The sequence below is a fragment of the Protopterus annectens genome, chromosome 3.part0 (assembly GCF_019279795.1).
Source record: "Protopterus annectens isolate FY-2018-M chromosome 3.part0, PAN1.0, whole genome shotgun sequence".
NCBI classification, from domain to species: domain Eukaryota; kingdom Metazoa; phylum Chordata; order Ceratodontiformes; family Protopteridae; genus Protopterus; species Protopterus annectens.
In genome coordinates this window covers 516,581,611-516,603,357 of record NC_056731.1, presented here as the reverse complement: position 1 = coordinate 516,603,357, position 21,747 = coordinate 516,581,611, and the positions used below count along the sequence as shown (strand labels likewise).

At 41.3% G+C, this 21,747-nt stretch overlaps 1 protein-coding gene across 1 annotated transcript in view; it reads right to left on the bottom strand.

Moving 5' to 3' along the window:
- The window catches only part of SEC61B (SEC61 translocon subunit beta), a 112,038-nt gene that overhangs the window by 34,858 nt on the left and 55,433 nt on the right, over positions 1–21,747 (bottom strand). The gene's annotated exons all lie outside the window — the stretch shown is intronic.

The following is a 21,747-nucleotide window of genomic DNA, read 5'->3' as shown; positions in this document are numbered from 1 at the left end:
AGGGTATTTCTTCCTTAAGCTGGTTTGAAGACCGAAGCTTCTCAATCCATGACAGGCAGATAATGAAGCCATGAAGTGTCAGTGATACTTCTTCACCATAAAATGCAGTCTTTGGTGATTGAGGCAAGATATTTTAAAGACAAGCACACTTGTCTTGGCCCCCACAACAAGTTTAGGCATCCATCACAGGTACTTGACTGCCTAAACCCTGTTGAATTGCTAGCTGACAATCAATCACCCAAAGCCTGTGAAAATGCTCAATCTTTGGCAGCATGAAAGTTCTGCTAAGTTTGGGCACCTTAGCCATTGTTTTTATAACAACTTCTTTGCATGTGGCTGTGGCCAAGGTATGAGGACCATGCCCTGAAGCTTTGGATGCTGCCGGCTAGCCCAACATTTGACATGACATGTCATACAGCTTAGGCTACTGTAGTAGGGATCTAATGATAGTCACACAGATCTTCAACCTAAAAAATGAAACCTATCAAGCTACAGGCATGTTCTTTACTCGTCTTGGCACATCAGTATAGCATAAATGAAACACTGCATAAATGAAACGCTGCATAAAGCCAAATGTGTCACAGCATTCAAAAACTCCGATGTGCATTTACAACAAAAGTAGGTGGGTATGCTGGGAGAATAAGTTACCCAGAATAAAAATAAGTTTCAGTAAACTAGCTCTTGTATGTATACAGACAGATCTTTAAGCCAAGTTGCCAATTATCACTATTCATCCTTTGGACATGTTGCAATCATCTGTTATCAGAAGGCACATTCTTAAGCGACCCAACTGCAAGCATTAGGTCTGTTCAGCAAACCAACTCCTCCAGGCTGCAAAGAACCTCCCCTTCACTCAATAATGCACTGTAGTGTACACTTCTCTCTCTCTTGCTCCAAATCTAAAGTTAACTGAACTAAAGACGATGCATCAAACCTTCTCAGACTAGGCAAGAAGTGTGAGCAGGGTTGTTCTGGAGGATGGGTCAACTTTTAGAGCTCTACAGAGTAGTTAACTTTCATACCCAATTTTATCATTAAGGTTAAGTACAACTGATAACAATAGGTACATTAAATCAGCTATAGGACTCAAATCCAAGTGCTTCCAACTGAGTAAACCATCCAAGAGAACACACTTTTTATAACGACTGTAGCTGCAAAGGAAAAGCAGGAACCAGAATGAGATTCAGTTTGCTAAACTTTGCAAAGGTGTTAACAAAAGACCAAAGTACAGCTGCACAAATTACATAAAGAGATACATTTATACCTCTCAAATGTCCCTGCCTTTCTCATATTTTTGGCCTGCTCCTCATAAAATGTTTCAGTTTCAGGTAAATCATTGAGGATTACAGTCAATAATGCCACATATTTGAGATTCGTACCTCTACAGAAAACAAGAGCCAAGACTATGCATGTAAAAGGCTACAAAAGTGGCTAAAGCACTGGCAGAATGAGCCAGAGCGACTTTAGGCAAAAGATTACCACATTTAAAATAACTCTGGTTTAAACAATGATACCCATTCTAGCAAAGATAAGTTTAGATACTTTATAGCACAGAATTTTGGAACAAAATGAAACAAACCTGGGAGCCTTCACATATTTTGCTCTATTTAAATATTTCCACTGGAATGAACATTAAAAGCACAGTTTAGCCAGGCAGTTGCTGATTTAAATTAGACACTGCTGCAGCCTTGGCCATAAATGTGGGACTAGACAAACTCAGAAGGGAGAAAACCCACAGACCAGTGGGTCTGCAGAAACAGCATTTAATTCAGAAACTATTCTTGTTAATGCAATGGCTACCACTTAGGGACTTTATTTATTATGTACTTGAAAGTTAAAAATGACCCCAGTCAACTTAAAAGTCCCATGCAGATATTGGACCTACAGTGGAATTAGTGTTTCTACGGAAGTCTAAGCATATTTTCAATGAAGCCAATGAGTTTGGATCTTCACCATAAAAAAAGTTAAAAATAGCAGCCAATTTCAAATTAATGGAAGAAAATTTTAGATCAGTTTCAAATATACCTAACAGACATTCCAGGACTCTAGGTGTAAGAGCAGTGAATGTTCTATAGGAATCAAGAATAACAGCTTCTCATAAAAAATTGGAGAAAGAAAAAGAAACTAGATCTGCCATAAATAGTAAAGCAGCTATAATGACTTCTGCCATGGATAGTAAAGCAGCTATAATGACTTAGGTCTTGCTATCTGTATGAATCCTGTCAAAGGAAATGGAAGAAAGGCATAGAAGAATGCAAATGGCGACATCTGGGCTAAAGAATCCCTTTGTGGATTCTATGGTGATGGAATGAGGGTGAAATTGTCCTTTAATATGGAGATGGCCAAGGAGGTGAATAGGTCATGGATTGGATTCTACATTTCTGGGAATCTTCTTTGTTACTAAAATGCTGATAGTCGACTAATGGGACAGCAGCAGGCATCTACTCTGCTTAGGTGTCAAGGAACTGGACTCCCTAAGGATATGTCTGGCACAATGAAGCAAGTTGCTGGATATCAGCAATTCCAACTGGCTCATAACTTTCTGGCACAGCAGAGAACATAGAGTTTGCTTGTGTATTTTTTAAGTTTTTGCAAGCTGGTGGTTATGCACCCCTGCAACCCCACACCACAGATCTCTAAACAGTGCCTCTGAAGTCACACCAGCTCAGGAGATAGAGAAGCATGCCATCTTGTGCACATAAAACTGGTATTCAACTGGGATTATGCAATATGAGAGTACCCAAGACATAAGGGCGTGTAATATAACCTACCAAAACTACTACAGAAATAGAGGGCCTAGACTCAATAAATGAAGTACAGTACAATTGTGTTAGAACTTGCCGTAACGGTTTACGTTGGAGTGTCTTCACTATTGCACCCCTCGTCTATGGCTGCTCTGTCCCAACTAGATTCCTCAATTTGTGGCAACTAAATGTGGAAGACACGAGGTTACAATTTCATTGGACTGAGGCAGCTCATCGCTGCACCACTGAATTGGTTAACATATTAAAAGAACAAGACTTACTAAAAATCTGACATACCCATGCCAATCTAGTGAAACAGTGAAATTTTACAAACTGCATTATACACAAGGGGTAAATTTAAGAGACTATACTGTTGAGCTGGCAAAGGAAAAAAAATCATGTTGCAATTTAAAGTGTTCCTATGGGGGGGTGGTTATTAAGAAGCAACATCAAATAAGCGATAAGAACCAACAAAAAATGTGCCAAACTCTTCAGATGGTACTAGTATACTACTAACTGGAACAGCAAAAGAAGTTATTTTTCACCTATATATCAACAATGAGGGATCTTAATGATTTCAATAAACCATTTTGTAGCAAATTAAAAAGACAGAGGACCAACATCTCCATTATGGAAAGAAATAGAAATACCACCACTAGGAGGTATCAACACCATCAAAACAAGAAACAAAAGGTGGCAATATAGTAACTGTACCAAATGTTACCACATTATCAACTTTGTTGCATAATTCTGAAATGTCGTAACTTTTTGAAATGTCTTTATGGATGGTCAAACATCCATTTGAAAATTTGGTAGTTAATCCTCACTGTGTTACCTTGTTTACATATAGTTAGGATGAAAATTTTTAGATCACTACAACAAATACCATTTCCAAATTATTCTATTGAAATGCGTGAAAATAATGGTTTTGTTAATTTAGTGTGAAACGAGCTATGAATGTGGCTATGGATGACTTAAATGACTATTTTTGCATACTTAATGAACAAAGTAATGCTTATAGTTTGCTCAACACTGGTTCGTTATGAAAAGTAGGAATAAAATCACTAATTTAAGCAATTCTTCAAATGTGCTGCAGTTTGCCACAGATTTTATGAAGCATAAGGATTTAAAACATAATTTGGGCAAGGCTCTTAATGAATGAATGTTCTTCTTTCGGCTTTTCCCGGTTAGAGAGGTTGCCACAGTGGATCATCCGTCTGCTCATGACTGGCAGTAGAGTTTTTACGGTGTCGAGTTGCCAGCCCGGCGCCCAACCTTCCACAGAAGGCACACACACGCACGCACTCATGCCAAGGGCCAATTTAGAGTGTCCAATCCACCTACAGCATGTCTTTGGGATGTGGGAGGAAACCAGAGCACGCGGAAGAAACCCACGCGACCACAGGGAGGACATGCAGACTCCCAACAGAAGGCACCCCAGCCGAGGATCAAACCAGAGAACCTCTTTCCTGTGAGGCGACAAAACTAACCGCTGCACCACTGTGGCCGCCCTTCTTAATGAATTAATGTTAATATTCCAAAATAATATCTATAGCAGGGGAAATCAGGGTGAAAATGAGCAAGTAGTGAAAACATGTACAGTTTAAAAAAAATGTGGTAGATTAGGCCGTTTTTTTTTTTACTGAAGATAGCAGGGTAGATACTTTCTATTGTCTCCTCAAAGTGCATAAAGTGCTACGGGATCCTTCTGGTAGACCTGTTATTTCTGCATATGACCATCTTCTTGAATCATGGTTAGCTTTGCATGGCAATTTAATATACTTGTGCAAACAACAATCTTATACTAGGGATGCCAAAGATTTTTTGGATAAAACACAGACCTTACTTGGAGTGAGATACATTGCAGAACACTTCATATCAGGTCTTTATACCATTATTGGTCACATTCATAGTACTGAACCTTTAAATTATTTGGGATACATTCCTGTTGCAAATTATATTACTGATTTAGGTTTATACTTTAACCCATAACTATTTTACTTTAACAGCTCTGTTTTTTTTTTCAAACGAAAAAGTAGTGCCAAGACAGCAATTTTTACCACCCCATGTATATATATATATATATATATATATATATATATATATATATATATATATATATAAAAAAATCAGTATCAAGTTTAGGAATGATCATGTCATTGAAATTTAGATGACCATAAATCCTACTCCTGAAATATGATTAAGCAACGTACTGAATATTTACAAGAAAACAGACTTGGTTTTATTTTGTGAAGAGGAGACACTAGCATTAATACATTTTTTTTTTTTTTAGATTTGGAACTTTTGTGGGTTGAGTAAAGGTAAAATTAAGACTACTGTAGCCAATAACAACTGCCAATGGCCAGTATTCACTTAGTAAACGTTGTAATCATTCACATTTACTTCTATCACGTCCTTATGGGGAATTCTTAAGGCTACTCAGACTTTGAAAGTAATCATATTGAGTTTTTAGGGGAAGCCAAGAAAAAGTTAAATGTTTATCAATAGAAATTATAATGAAGTTCTTGGTACAAATTTAAGTTTGTCCAAAGGATGGATCAGCTATTATCTGTAAAGAAAATAAGGATATTTAATAGTTATGACAACATTTTGTTACTACAATTTATTTACAGAAAAAACTGCTTGATTTGGTTAAATTTTATTGAAAGTTTTTAATTAAGAATAAGCTTTTTAAAAAAAAATAAGACAATCCTAAAACTGCATATAAACATACAAGACAAATGTTGGTAAATAAGCACTGCAAGTTCAAATAAATGTAGTTACAAATACCGAATATAAATATAGGCATTTTTACTTATAGGTCGTGTAAATACATTACTAAATTTTTTGATAAGATAAATAGCATAATATTTATACACAATGATGACTACAGTTGCACTACTGAAGTTATTTATGCCCTTAAATGCTCATGAAATTTTGTATACATAAAAAATAAAAGGCCTTTTAAGAACAGACTTCAGGAACATGTAAAGGACATTAAGAACAGCAGAGAGTTCCATGGCTATGGATTTTATAGAATTATACAACCATAACCAATTGAAAGCCATAATTTTACACAAATCATTAAACTAGGGGAAGACAAAAATTTATAAGGACAAACTCTGTTTATATTCTTAAGTTTGGCACTTTATTTCTTGAAATGGAATAACTGTAAACTACAGTGTCAGACAAGAGGACTGAAACAGCCTGTACTTCAGAAATCACAACTAGAAAGATGGTCTTCCAGGAAAAAAACTAAGTCAAGGCTGAAGGTTCAAAAGGCTGACGGTTCAAAAGGCTCTTGAAAATACTTACTCCAGGTACTGAAATTATCTCAGAGAACGGATCAAGGCCATGTGACACTTCATTCACTTGAATGATTTTTGTCTTCTCAAGCAAGTTAGGGAATCAAACCGAAATTAAGTTATGGATAACTATCAACACTGATGGAGGAATTCATTTTTGACAAAAAAAAAAAAAATAAATGCAGATAAGGGGGCAATACATTACCGTCTATCCTAAGGAAAGCAGGCTCCATTCGTCAAACTAGTATGTCTTCTGGGAACTTGGCCATCAGATTAATGAGAGGGGAACATGCCCTTTCCCTTTCCAGAAAAGGGCCCAGAACTCTAGCAATCACTGGAACTACAGAAACTGAGTGTTAAGCAATAAATTAAAGGAAAAGTCTGAAAGAGGAGGCTTGCTAAACAGCGAGATAGCAAGATCTTGGAAGTTACAGTTTAATAGATTTTCAAAACAAAACCAAAATGGCAGAAAAACAAAGTCTGTATCAGATAAAGCACTCAAACTTGTGTACAATAAGCACATTTTTCAACTAAAATTCAGAATCTTTGAGTGATCACCATTCCAAAAAACTCGGACAGCTTTTACAGTTCGGACGGATACTGCTGCATCTGTAATTGGATATTAAACACAATTTCTCCACAGGAAAAAAATGTTTTAAGCTACTTTACACTACTTTTGAAGTGACAAGAATGAATACAGTAACTTACACTGACGAAAAGGCTATACTATTGTAAAGGAAAAAGTAACTTCCTGATACCCGTGAAAGCGTACATCTTTTGAATTGTCAGACATCGGCCAATTTATCCTAGTCAAAGGATGATAACATAGCAGAATGCTTGTAGGGGGTAGGCATCACTAACCTAGAAAAAAGAAAATTCCAGAAGAGGCCTAAACCACAGAAAGAAAATGAAGTACTTGAAGTGTTACAATATGCTTTATTAAAGTTTCACTTGATTGACTTCCCAAGAATTCACTGCCAGATGTACACGGTCATGATTGGCAGCGAGTTAAGCAAGTATTTTTCTACAGAGCAGCAAGCCCTGCTGTACCCCAGATGCAAATATATTGTCTCTGAGATCAGACAAACATAAGTGTCTTGCACTCAACTACAAAGGCATTCATCTGAAAGTAATGAGCTATCAACAACATGCACCTAAAAGACAATTGGAATTAGTATCCCACAGTGTCTCCCTTGCTAAAGTTTACCACGGAATGGGAATGTCAAAGGTAAATACATGGTGTAACCAACTGCAAATGGTGTGTGAATGTGCAGTCAAGGAACACGAGACGCTCACATAATGAAGCAAATCCAACAAATGAGTAGCAAGTTCTGACGAAGTCTTGAGGGGATGAAAGCGGTTAACCAGTTGTTTGCACTTGGAATAAAATTTGTTTTAATTATTACACTGGTGTTTCTTATTGTTGTCCTCCTACTGCACAAGTATTGCAGCTTCATCTAGGGGGTTATATCTACGGATATTCAAAGTATCTGTGTACTAACGGTGTTGCCCATTTTCTTTCTTCCTCAATCTGTGGGTTTCAGATCTATCTCTGCCACTTTACAAACTTTGGCTCCGAAGCTCAAGCTCCTCCTCTCCATTCAGTACTGCCTCATTCCCCCGATTAACTCAGATCGAGTTTGCTAATATATATGCAGAAGGATAACTATATAAAACGCATCAGAAGTAATCATATACCCACCGCACAGTACTAAAGAATAGAGAGTACAGTTCTGGAACTCAAAATAGGATCAAACTAGGATAGCTACTAGTAGCTTCATCAGGTCATTCATAATTATGGACAGGGAAGGAAGGAGGGGGGGAGGTTGAGGAAGAATGAAAATGGACAACACAGATGGAATGTTATGGTAAGTACATAACTTCTTTATCTGATTATGTCCTTTTCATTTGTTCCTCAACCTGTGGGAGAGTTCCCAGCTAAAAGAACCTATTGTGGCCTCATGGAAGGATATTCCTGAGAACTGCAGAGCCAAAGGCAGCCCTATTCTTGGAAATTATGTCCAATTTATAATGTGTAATAAAAGTATGAAAGTTTGACCATGAAGTAGCTTCACAACGGTCATCAAAAGGACACCCCTGAGCAAAAAGCTTGAGATGTCACTATGAATCTCGTAGAATGAGCTTTGACATATCCGACTAGGGAATACCATTTGAAGAGCAAACAAAGGAAATGCAATCTTGTAGCCATTTAGCCAATGTAGATTTGGCAACTACTGTCCCTTTCCTAACATCTGAGAAAGGCATGAACAGGTGATCAGATTTCCTGAAAGAGTTTGTCCTGTCTAGATAAAAACGCAACTGCCTATGAACATCAGGAAGATGCAGCATGCATTCACCCTGATTTTGAAAATCTGGAAAGAAAACTGATAGATATTGTTTTCCGTCACAACTTTAGGTAAAAAGGAAGGCTTGGTCCACAAGGATCCTCTACCATTATAGAATATAAGGAGTGTAGATGAAGGGGCTTGCAGTTCAGAAACTCTTTGCTGAGGTGATAGATACTAAAAAAGAAGTTTTGCAAGAAAGAAACTTCAAATCTCCCCTAAATCCAGGTTCAAATGGGATAGGTTCATAGGTAGATACTAGGCTATCTGCCAGAGGGCATTTATAAGCCTAGCCAGAGTGTATTTGGCTTCCACCTCCCTATTAGATTAGCCTACTGTGCCTTTGTAAAGTAGGTCACAGAAGGTACCCTTTTAAGATTAGTTTACTGTGCCTCTGTCTAGCAGGGACACAGAAGAGATCCCTGGGGTGAATTTGTGATTTCCCATCCACGCGTCCAGATTTCGGTTGAAGAGGGTCAGCGAGGGGCTATGTCCAACATGAATTGGGATTATATTCCAGAGTGAGGGGAGCCTCTGGGAAATGAATCTGTCCCTCCAGCATGTCCTATTTATTTTTGTGCTGAGGTTTAGGTCCCTGGAGCGTGTAGCTCTAAGGGACTTGGATTTTTTGAGTTAATTCTTGATTTGACATGGCTTTGTACGTCAGGCAAAGATCGCCTCTGTGTAGGCGGTAAGCAACTGAGTAGAGTTGGAGTTTCTAGCTGCATAGGACATCTGTTTGTAGCCCATCATCCTCTTGGTGAGGTACTTTTGGGGTCTCTCCAGTTGCTGCAGGTGTCGGTTAAGGTACATCCCAAAAGGGGCTTTGTATTCAATTATGGGCCTGATGAGTGACTAGTAGAGGGGCACAATGACCTCTCGATCTAGATACAAACCCTTTCGTGATAAGGTGGGCTATATAGAGGGTCTTTCTAACCACTATGGCAACGTGATTATCAAAGGAGAGATTACTATCTACGCTGGTCCCCAAATCTCGAATTACTTCTTCCGTACTTAATGGATTACCACCTATGTGGTAATTTGTAGGCACCTTGTTTTTCCCAAAGGGGATGACTATGCACTTTTTAGCATTTGGCTTGAGGCAGAAGAACTAATGCATGTAAAATCAATGTTAGGTCCCGGTAGGATGAAATAAGACGGTACCTCGGAGAAAGATTTGCAGAGTTTTGACAAAGTTAGGAAAGGAAGGATTCTCTCCAGTATGAAAATCTGAAATAGCTATCAATTGGCCTTTCAATGTAGAATAGCTGGTGCTATTTTGGAAAAGGAAAGCCAGAAAATACAATACTACTGGAACAAGTGCTGTAAAGGGATCAATTGGCTTCTGTTGACCCCAGATGGAAAAATCTTTTCCACGTATTCTTGTGGATTTTTCTGGTAGACATTTTGTGGGAAGGAATCAGAATCCTTTGGACTGGGGATGAGAGCCTGGAATTGGAGAAACCATGCGATCAATTTTAAGCCTTGAAGATTTGGGTAAGTCTGTCCTAAGGGACAGGACAGTAGACCTGGAAGTGGTTACAGTGTCTATGAAAGGCAGATCAGTTGAGACCAAAAGGAAGGTGAACCAGACCTGGCAAGGCCAGAAAGGAGTAATGAAGATTACTTTGCTCTTCAACCGGTCTGCTTTCTGAAGGAAGTTGGGAATTAGGGATATTGGGGGGGGGTGCATAAAGTAGACCACAGGGCCAAGCATGGACTACAGCATCTATTGGTGACTGTCCCCAAGGGGAGATATCAAGGCAAACAACCTGCTGCATTTATTGCTGATGGGGGATGCAAAGCGACTGCAGCAAGGTTGACCCAATTTGAGGAAGATCTCGTTTGCAATTTAATTTAGAGACCACTCCTGAGGCATCAGTAAAATTCTTCCGAATCTGTATGCTAGAATGTTGTACTCCCCCAGAATGTGCATTGCGGTTAGTAGATATCGCCCAGTGCCACATTCTCATTGTTTGTCGACACAGTGGGTAAGATCTGGCTCCTCCCCACTTGTTAATGTACCACACTACAGACATATTGTCCGTCTTGATCATAACAATCCCTAGAGGGGGAAAGCTCTTGCAACGCTCGGACCACTCATCTCCAGGACACTGACATGCAAGTTGGTCTCCTGAGAAGTCCACATGCCTTGGACCATTCGTCCCAGAAAATGCCCCCAAACCCCATCTGGGAGGTTCCATGGTCAGAGTGATGCCTGGTAGAGGAAGAACAAAGGAGCATCCTTGCTTGATTTGGATTGAACCCACCCTCAGAGAGAATCTTTGCATACATGTGAAAGCTTGATCAATTGGTTCAGTAGGTGATGACGTAAAGACCACTGGGCTGATAACGTCCACTATAAGATTCTCATGTGTAAGCATGCTGTAGGCAATAGAGATATCGTGGTAGCCACTGAGCCTAATGCCCCATTTTGCTGGAGGGTCTGGAACGGCTAGGATTTGTGAGATATGCAGCCTCAGGGTCAACACTGTCTGGAAGCAGGTAGGCTATAGTTTTGTGTGTGTCAAAAAGTGCTCCGATAAAGTCCATCAGCTGAACAGGTAGTTACCTGTTTTTTGGATGTTGACTGTTATACCAAGAGTAAGAGCTAGTTGCAACAAGTAGTCCCTGGCTTGGGTGAGTAGATACCTGGTCAAAGCGGTTAGCAGCCAGTCATCCAGATAAGGAAACGCATGGAATACCAGCAGTCCAAGATGAGCTACATTTGGTGAAAACCCTGGGAGCTGTGGTGAGACCAAACTGAAGTGACAGGTTCCCTGGCTGAAGTGAAGGTACCTTCTGGAGTGCCTGTCCATTTTAATGAGGTAGCATGCATCCTTCAGATCTATCGAGCACATCCAGTCGTCCATCTTCAGATGAGGCAAGATAGATTGGATCGTGACCATCTTGAATTTCCAGGTCCTTACTGACTTGTACAGAGATGTTAAATCCAAGACTGGTCTTAGATCTCCTGTCTTCTTTGGGACTAAAAAGCATCTTGACTAAATGCCCGGTCCGACTTGGTTGGGAGGGACATTCTGGAGGATTCTCTTTTGGAGCAGCTTTGCAATTTCTATAGCTGCTACCTCCCTCCAATTGGGTGGTACATCAGGGAGATGCATCCGTGGTTTCGGGAGATTTAAAAGGGAATGGAGTATCCTCAGGATATGATCCTTTGCACCCATCGGTTATTTAAGATGGCTATCCAGGCTTCTGGGTGCAAAGATAAGCCCCCCCCCCCCGACTGCCTCCAGAGCAGGGCATCTGCCAGAAAATAACCTCTAGACCCCTGATTTGGCAGGTGCCCTCTTCCCAACAATCAGCATCTACCACCATAACTGTTTCCCCTCTGCCTCTGGGGGAAAAAGTAAGTCACTCTGAGCTTCAAAGGACCTTGAGACTTCAACCACAATTTCTTCCTACCACACTGATTCCTGGGGAAGGATTTTTGTGTTGTGGTCCATTGGCTCTGACAAATCCAAAGCAAGTCAGATGTGAGAAGGAGCTATGGGGCGGAAGGGAGAATGTCTGCTCATGGATCTGGAAGAGGACGGAGTTGGCAAAACCCCCAGCTGGATCTGTGTCTTAATAAATTTCCTAAGTCTATCCACTTCATGCTCTGACAAGCTCCAGGAAGACCAGACAGGGGAGAATGCTGAAGGTGGTCCAGACACTCTTGGGAGAGGCCTCCTTGAAAGGACATCTCTACGTCGATGCACCCAGATCCAAAGAGACTGAGGGTTGTTGCAGGACAGACTAGTGGTGTCAGATCCAAAGATCTCAGATCAGAGGCTTTCGGAGCCTTTTTTGTTGGCTCGGAGGAAGATCTCTCAGGGAAACGCTTTCTATGTTCCCTGGCCTCCTCCTGTTTTTTTTTTTTTTGATGGGGGTCTAAGCTCCTGAGTAGAAGGCATAGTAGGATTCAAGCCCTTTAGGATGACCTTGTTCCTACCGTCCACCAGCACTTGCAGGTTAAAGCCTTCACAGACTACACAAGAACTGTCTACGGATGCTAGGCCTAGACAGTATAACGCACTCCCTGTGGACATCAGATAAGGGAATCTTGTGCTTACAAGAAGTGCATTTCTTAAATCCCAAAGGTTTATCTGACTTTTCAGCCACGATAAGCCAAAAGAAACCAGCAATCAGAACTAGTAAAAAGGGAACACTGAAGGAGCTCAACAGGGACGTAACCTCAATGCTTGCCAAACGAGTGTCAAATGAGACCTGTGGTAATCAGGGGGAAATCATGCATTATGGGATGGAAAAGAGGAGCTCGAGCTTTGGATCCAAAGCTTGTAAAGCGGCAGAGTCAGATCAGAGGGTTGGATCCAAAACCTACAGGTTGAGGAACGAATGGAAATGGCATGAGATCTGTCATTTTCATTGTACTTGCTACTCATTTGTTGGATTCGCTTCACTACACTACATATATGGTGTACATCTGCACATTGTAGCTCCTATTAATACCCCTTTACCCCTTACAAAAGGAAGGCTAGCAGACCCCTTTTAACGTTGGTCTATATCTAAACAGGAAGAAATCAAGGGGGAACATAGAATTAATGGAAAATACAATTTGCAGATGCAGCTGCAGTAAAGAACTAGCTATCCATTCCACAGGGGTAGAGAAAGTAAAATATCACTATTTATTCTGTGGCAGTATTCTTTTTCTAATTCATTCCTTCTCACGCACCCCCTCCCCCATAACACAGTTTCTGCTTCAGTGCATTCACACCCAGATTCCAAAGACTGCTCAAGCTTCAATGAAAGCATTCAATCGTCTGCACTTTTCAAACAGCATCACACCATCAGTAAGCTGCACATATATAGACAGAAACTACAGTTGTGTACACTTACCATAAATGTAGATGTTAGAGTGTATTCACTGTTGCAGTCCTTACACAATGGGTTATCCATCTCCCAGTAGCCCGCAGTCGGCCAGAATACCAAAGTCCTTGGTATACGACGTCAGCTGCCTCCGGAATAAGCCTGACGTCAGGTATAAAGGCAGGCAGCCAACATCATTTCCCCAGTTTTTCTTGCCATAACTGTCAGGGGCTCCCAAAAAAGTAAGACCAGGTAAAGAAAAAATCCAGTCTGTGCCCTAGGAAAAAAGGGGGATGGAAGGGGGGGGGGGGGACAGGACTGCAACAGTGAATACACTCGAACATCTACATTTATGGTAAGTGTACACAACTGTACTATGTTCATAGTGTTTCACTGTTGCAGTCCTTACAAATGGGTTGATTCCCAAAGCCCAGGAAAAAACAAAAAGGGGGGAGGAACACCAAAGATTAATGGTTGTTAAGAATGCCCTGCAACACTGTAGTGGCAAAACAAGCCCTGGACTTTGATGAAAGTGTAGACAGAGGTCCAGGTAGCCACTTCCAGCATGTCCTTAGTAGGTACACCTCTAAGAAAAGCTGCTGAGGTAGAGGTAGCTCTAGTAGAATGGGTCCTAATGCCCCAAGGAGGAACCTTGCCATGCTGTAAGTAACAAAAGTGAATACAGTGAACCATCCACTTAGAAATAGTTTGTTTATAAATAGCTTTGCCCTGGGCACCAGGAGCAAAACTGACCAACAACTGATATGACTTTCGAAAAGACTTAGTCCTATCCAGGTAAAATTTAAGTTGCCTATGCACATCGAGAGAATGTAGCAACCTTTCCCCTCTATTCTGAGGATTGGGAAAGAAGGTAGGCAGGTGGACAGACTGGTTAAGAGTCAGGCTAGAAACTACCTTACGCATAAAAGGATTAGTCCAAAGAGAAACCTGATCCACATGGAAAGTGATAAAACGCTCTACTGTCATTAAGGCCTGCAGCTCAGACGCTCTTTTAGGTGAAGTAATGGCAAAAAGAAATGCAGTTTTCCAGGAGAGAAACGTCAAACCTGCTGAGGCAGTAGGCTCAAAAGGAGGCAGAGTAAGTTTCTCAAGCACAAAATTAAGATCCCAAGCTGGAGTAGGTGCCCTTCTGGGAGCCTTTAAATTGCTAACTCCCCTGAGGAACTGTTTCATCAGGGGATGAGAGCAAATGGGTTGTTCAAAAGGAACAGTGAGCAGAAATGGCTGAAGCATGCATGAATCTTGATAGAAGAGAAGGAAAGTCCACCATTAAGTAAACCTGCCAGGTAATCAAGAATTAGAGGAAGAGTAGGTTGAGATGGGTCTTCTCCTCTAGTCTGCATCCAAATGGAGAATCTTTTCCACTTATCTGCATAAGATTTCCTAGTACTAGGCCTCCTGGCCTCACGAAGGACCTCAACGACCTGTTGAGAAAGGTCTAAATTATGAGCCAGCCAGTCAAATGCAGAGTCTACAGGTGAGGATACAGAATCTTTCCTCTGTCCTGAGCCAAGAGATTTGGTATCGGGGGAAGATACCAAGACAGAGACAGGGAAGAAGTGGATACCAATGCAGCATGGGCCAGTCTGGAGCGATGATGATGGTCCTTGGTTTTTCGTACCTTATCTTTAACAGCACTCTGGGAAGAAGAGGCAGAGGAGGGAATGCATAGATTGATAGCTGTGTCCAGGGGGAAGGACAGAACATCCACTTTCCAAGCTTTGTTGTGATGATCCCTGGTGCAAAAGGTTGGAAGAAGGTGGTTGGTCAGAGAAGCAAAGAGATCCACCTGAGGAGTGCCCCAACGCTGAATGATGCGATGGATGATGGTTTTGTTTAGTTGCCACTCATGAGGATCCAGGACCTGCCTGTTCAATTGGTCTGCCAATGTGTTGAGCCTTCCTGGAATAAACTGGGCTATCAGATGAATGCCCAAAGTAGCTGCCATGGACCATAGTCTCATGTGTTGTCTGCACAGGGGATAAGAGTGAGTCCCTCCCTGCTTGGTGATGTACCACGATTGTTGTGTGTCTGTCCTGACTAGAAGAGGACCAGGAGAGAGAAGATGCTTGAAAGAAATCAAAGCCTGCTAACTGCCATCACTTCCTTCAGACTTAATGTGCAGTTGAGCTTGTTGACCGGTCCAAGTTCCCTGAATGCATGTGCCCTCTAGATGTGCTCCCCAAGCGTAGTCAGAGGCATCCGTGGTGAGAGTCTGGCTGGCAGGAGGTGGACAGAAACGTAGGCCATTGTTCTGTGCACAGGCCGTTGCCCACCAAAGGAACAGGCAGGGAACCAGAGGAAGAATAAAGTCTAAATCCTGTGTGCGTTGACACCAAATATTTTTGAGGTACCATTGTTTTTTCCTCCAATGCAGTCTTGCATATGGAATCATTAGAATACACGAAGCCATGAATCCCAGGGCCTGCAGGAATTGCCTTGCAGAGAGAGCTGGGTCATGCTTGCCAAGTCCTTGAAGTAATTAGAAAGATCCATCGAATGTCTCTCATATTATTCCCCTTCACAAGGGGGGAGATTCCACTGAACTCTCCAACTATCGTCCCATAGCCCTACTTTCTCCTTTACCTAAAATCGTGAAAAGATGTATCCACAGGCAATTGCTAGACCACCTTCTCCATAATAACCTGCTTTCTAACTCCTAACATGGGTTCCGACCTTCCCATAGCACAACTACTGACCTCCTTTCCTTTATTGACAGCATCAACAAAAACATAATCTTAACATGCTCTCCTCTGCACTTTTCATAGACCTGTCCAAGGCTTTTGACATGGTAAATCACACTATACTCATAAACATTCTCAAATCTCTGTCTCTCAACCCACTAGCTATAAAATGGCTCCATTCCTAGCTATAAAATGGTTCCATAACAGACATCAAGCTGTGCTCTGAAACAATGTTCTTTCTGCCCATCTACCTGTTAATATTGGTGTTCCTCAAGGGTCCATACTGGGCCCTCTCCCGTTTTCTATATTCATCAATGACCTTCACCAAGTAGTTCCCCAAGCTACATGTATACAATACGCGGATGACTCCACACTTATATGCTCAGCCACATCTGTATCAGAACTTCACTCCCTTACTCAAGACATATTTAACTCTGTAGAACTACGGTTTACAAAACACAGTCTCCTATTAAACATTAAAAAAACTAAACTTCTCCTTTTTACACCTACCAGTAAATCTCCCCCAATAGGACTTCACTGTATCATCCAATAATGGTACACTCATATCCCAAGATCTAACTACCAAACTACTAGGTATCACCATAGACAATAACCTAAACTTTGATGCCCATATCAACAACATTCTGAAAACTACTAATAAAAAAATAGGCTCTTGATAGAATCAAATCCTTCCTCACTCCTGCAACTAGAATAACTATTGCCCACACCCATCTAATCTCCACCCTTCTTTATGCCTCACCCATATTTACCAATCTGTCAAAAAATAACCTTAAAAAACTAGAAAACTCCTATAACATAGCCAAGTTTGCCACAGGTAACCCATACAGAACACACCACTGTATTAATCTAAAGAATCTAGGGTGGCTTGAATTACAGCAGCAGCTGAAATTTAATCAACTGGCTATCGTCCACAAAATACTTTATCAACCTGCCAAAACACCCATCCTATCTAACCTTATTCACCCCTATGATAACCTGAAGTCCCTAAGATCTTCACAAAAACTTCTTGTATATATCAATAAATCAAACAATACAGCTGTTTACTCTCTTTTTTCTAATTCTATTGGAAAAACCTGGAACCTACTTCCCTCTGAACTTACCACACTTCCCTCTATTACTCTGTTTAAAAATAAACTTAAGCTCTTCCTGAAAACACATTGGATGTGCCCCTGTTCTAAACCTGACTGACCAACTTACCCCTTGTTAACTGAATAAACCTTACCTTCTCATCTCTGAAACAGTTTCATCTTAACAACCTTTATGCTTCCTCTCTGTCATAGTCTTACTCATTACTCACCTCTCTAACAAGTGTAACATATTACTTCTAGATGTATTACTTAACTGCTTCTCCATTTCACTCTCCGTTATCTTCCTTTCTCATCTACATTTATACTATATTTTCTTTATTTTCTTAGCTAGTATTCTTTAGCAACAATTAAATGTAACTTCATATTAATTATACTAAGTCTAGTCAAATATCTGTAACCTATTTTATATGTACTTTATAAATTTCCACCTCTTATTATTTCTGTTTTCTTTACGGAAAATGTATTTGTATTCTAAATATGTACTTCTGTAGATGTGAACTTTATTTGAAATGTGTGGAGCTTTTCTCCCCGGGCCTCTACTGAAAATGAACATATATCCATCTAGACTAGCCCGGTCAACAAATGTAAAATAAATAAATAAAAAAAATAAATCCATCTGTTTCTCTTGAGGGAGGGATACCATCTGGGCGGCTGTGTTCAGACTCGCTCCCAGGAATACAATCTCCCTGGTGGGTACCAATTTTGACTTCTTTTTGTTGATTGTAAAGAACCTTCTCACCTCCTACCTCCTTGGGCTACACAAAGTCCAAATCCTTTAGAAGTTGGTTTGGAAAGTTTGCTTGAATAAGGCAATCATCCACGTAAGGGTAAATTTGAATGTTCCTTTGCCTGCAAAAGGCAAATGAGTGGAGCTAGACATTTTGTAAAAACTCTGGGAGCAGTAGATAAGCCAAAGGGCAGTGCAGAGAATTGAAGTGCCTGTTCTCTGCTCTGAAACGAAGGAACTGCCTGCAGCTTTCTCTTACAGGAATGTGCAAGTAAGCTTCTTTTAGGTCCAAGGTCACCAGCCAGGAATCCTCGGCCAGCATTGGCAGCAACTGCTAAAGGGTGAGCATCTTGAATTTGGGAATCACCAGAAAAGTGTTTGGGTGCCAGGTGCCCCCTTTTTTGGGAACCAGGAAAAGTCTCGAGTAAAAACCCTGGCCTATCTGTAGTGCAGGAACTGGCTCTATTGCTCCCAGGTTTAGCAAGGAAAAAACGTATTTTTCTGCCCTTTGAAGCGGGGGAATATCTGGGTATCCTTGGAGGATCGAGAAGGTGTGAAAGGAGAATTTGTAGCCTTGGGATACTATTTTTAGCAACCATTTGTCGTCCGTGATAGTGTGCCGGACATCTGCAAAAATGGCTAAGCTTCCCCCCAAAGGAAACCCTGGGCCCGCAAAGGCAAGCAGGGGAAAGCTGGAGTCACTGAGAATGTTCGCTTTGGGAAGTCTGCTTAGAACTCCCAGGTTTGGAAGACGCAGCCTGCCAGTGTTTAGCCTTGTGAGGGGTGGAAGTCTGTCCCCTGGAAGACCTGTAGCCCCTGGATCTAGTACGACCCTGTTTACTAGGGACAAGAAAAGTCCAACTCCTAGAAGGGTAATGTCTGCTAAAATGAGGAGACTGAACTTGCAGAAAGTCCTCAACAGTTTGCATAGATTTAGCCTTATCTTCCAGTTTCTTCAACACCTCTTCTGTTTTGCTTCCAAAAAGATTGTCCTTATGCAAAGGCACATCCAGTAATTTAGACTTTACAGGTTCAGAAAGGGGTTGTTCCCCGAGCCAAGCATGTCTTCTGACAACAGAACCAGTGGCTGCTGCTCTGCAAAAAGCCTCCAAAAGTGTCAAAACCACAATGTAGTGAATGTTTAGTAACCAGAGTGGCAGAATTCAATAAGTCTTGCATGTCCTTATTCTCCATCAGGGAAGTAACACCATCAATTTTAGCCTTAATAGCCTCCAACGTACTCTGCTGATATTTAAGCATATGAAAGAGACAATTAACAAACCTAATAGCCAGGGTGGACGAAGTATAAACCTTTTTACCCCACCTAAGGCCCTAGATTCCCGGTCAGAAGGAACAGGATTTTTCGCAACCGTGGCTTTAACACCTTTAGGGCCCTGAGAAATAATCTCTGGATCAGCAGTAGGATTCTTGAAAAGAAACTGATGAGAACCAGGAACTCTAATACCAGTCAGGCTTTCTGGGAGTAGGAGGAACAGAATTAGGCGTCAAAGAATTCTCCATGAGCACATCCTCAACAACTTCCAAAACAGGAGGAATAGCCAAAGGCTTATGCCAAGGCAAATCCAAGAACTCCCTTATCCGCTTCTTAGACTAAGGAAAATCCCGACTTTCCCATCTAAAATGCTCCGAGGGTATTTAGAGTATTCCCAAAAGAGAAATCTTCTTGGGGGGGGGGGCAGAAGGGATGGAGTCTTCAGCGTCAAGAGTCCTCAAAACTAGAAAAAAGCTGAGAATGTCCTTCATCAGCAGAGTTGCTAGAGTCTAAGGCAAACAAAACATCTGGGGACTATTCCCTAGCCCTCTGAGGAAGAGGAGGTTGATGGCCCTTGATGAGAGTAAGAGATCACTAGCCATCTTAACCATCTGAGCCAGAGGTAATTGAGGGGAGGCCGACGCCTGTTTAGTAGTAGACTTCCTGCAGACAGGCTTACTAGAAAGCCGGAGGAACTCGGGAGGCCTAGCCACTGCAGAAATGTGGGCCGAGGTAGTCAGCCTGGATCTGGTCTCTGGCGGAGAAAAAAAAAAAAAGGGCTCAGAAGCCTAGCTGCCTAGCAGCTCCAGATCCATCAGAGGCGATGACTTGGCAGAGGGTCCAAAGGCAAGGTAGAAGCCTGTGAAATGAAGGACTCAGGAAAAGCCTCTGAAGACACCTGTTGCTGAGCAACTGCGGGGGCAAGGAAAGAGTCTGGATGCCGCTGGACAGACAACCAACTTAATAGGGATGTCGGTTAATTTAACCCTAAGCCGGTCACGGTCCTTATCCTTGTGCTTCTTTGGCACATCCAAAGTTGGGAGACCAGAAGGCGCTATACCAACAAACTCAGGCCAAACTCCGAAGTGCTTTTACAAAATCCTAGCTCTACGGCATATGGCACGCGGGTTGAAAGAAGCAGAGAGATCACAATTTGGGACGTCGTGCTCAAGGCCCAAACAAGTAATAGAGTAAGAATGAAAATCATGATGCGGAACCTGTTTTCCACAGGCAAGACTGTCATTAATTTTCTCTGACATTCGTTAAAGCAAAAACAAAGGGTCCCCAACAGGGTACCTATCCGAGGATGTTTTCAACTTTAGAAGTCGGAATACAAAAAGAAGGTAATCAGCCGACCGGCACTCGTGTGAATTGCTTCTGCTTCGGGCTCCGCAGAAAGACTATGGAAATTACGTTGGCTGCCTGCCTTTATACCAGACATCCTGGCGCCAGGCTTATTCTGGAGTCAGCCAACGTCATATACCAAGGACTTTGGTATTCTGGCTGACTGCAGGCTACCGGGAGCCGGATAAACCATTTGTAAGGACTGCAACAGTGAAACATGATGAACATGCTTGATTTCTGCAGTATCTGGGTACTTCATTTTTCTAGACCAAAACTCAGACTAAGCCACATATCTTTTGCATACTTTGCTCACCGTTTCTCCTTCTGAAATCTGGTGACTACACCATCCCTACTACCACATGACTATTTCAGACATTATTTTGTAGTACTTACTTGTTCTCATCTTATTTTTCAGTTGTTAAAATAGGTATAAGCTACATACAAGTAATATTTGCACTGCAAATAGACCAAGTCCCTATGACATACAACCACCTAGGACAGAAATCATTTTGGAAGCATTCAAAGCTACAGCACTTCACAGCTGGGTCAACACTCAGCCAAACTGGAGCAATACATCTCATGGCACAACCATCATACAGAAGATGTACTGTGAAAATCTGGTTGTTTTAACATTCATGTCTTGCATTTGAAAGATGCCACTTTTTTCACAGGACAGTACTATAACCTATAGCACAGCTTAAAAATAAAAGCAAGAATTAATACGCACTTAAAACAGACCCCATTGTCAAAATAGCTGTTTAGAACATTCTAGAAAAAGGCTATTCAACAAGGCTCAAGTCAAGGAAATGGAAAGAGTAAGACAAGCTTCTACAAAGCAATATTTATAAACTTTCAAAACAAGAATTCTGCCTTTCAAATTTGGAAAAGAGGTGGGGTAAACTAACCAATTATACGAGAGTTAGAAGTTCCAAATGCCAATCAGCAGGCCCGAGACATCCTAATTTCCTCCTACTGCTTACCTCAGATTTTTTTCCTTTCTCTAGCCTTTATAATTTTGCCAAAAGCCCTCTACTTACTTGGTTCATATCCAACAACCATGCATACTGCAACATGTTTAGCTTACCAGACAAAATCTACTCTTTGCAATAGCATGTAGCTCTGCAGCTGTAATATGCATCACCCAAACCCTAATGGCAGGTTTACCACATTCCCTTTTATTGCATATATGTTGTAAGTATGTGCATCACCTCACCAGTAAACACCTGTTAATCATGGTTAAAATAATAATTTCAGAACATATCCATCAGAAAGCGAATTAGTGTTACGGCAGCACAACAGTTAACCTCACAGGACTTGTTAAAGTGCACCTCCCAGACGAGGTGCATATATGTTCTCCATATGAGG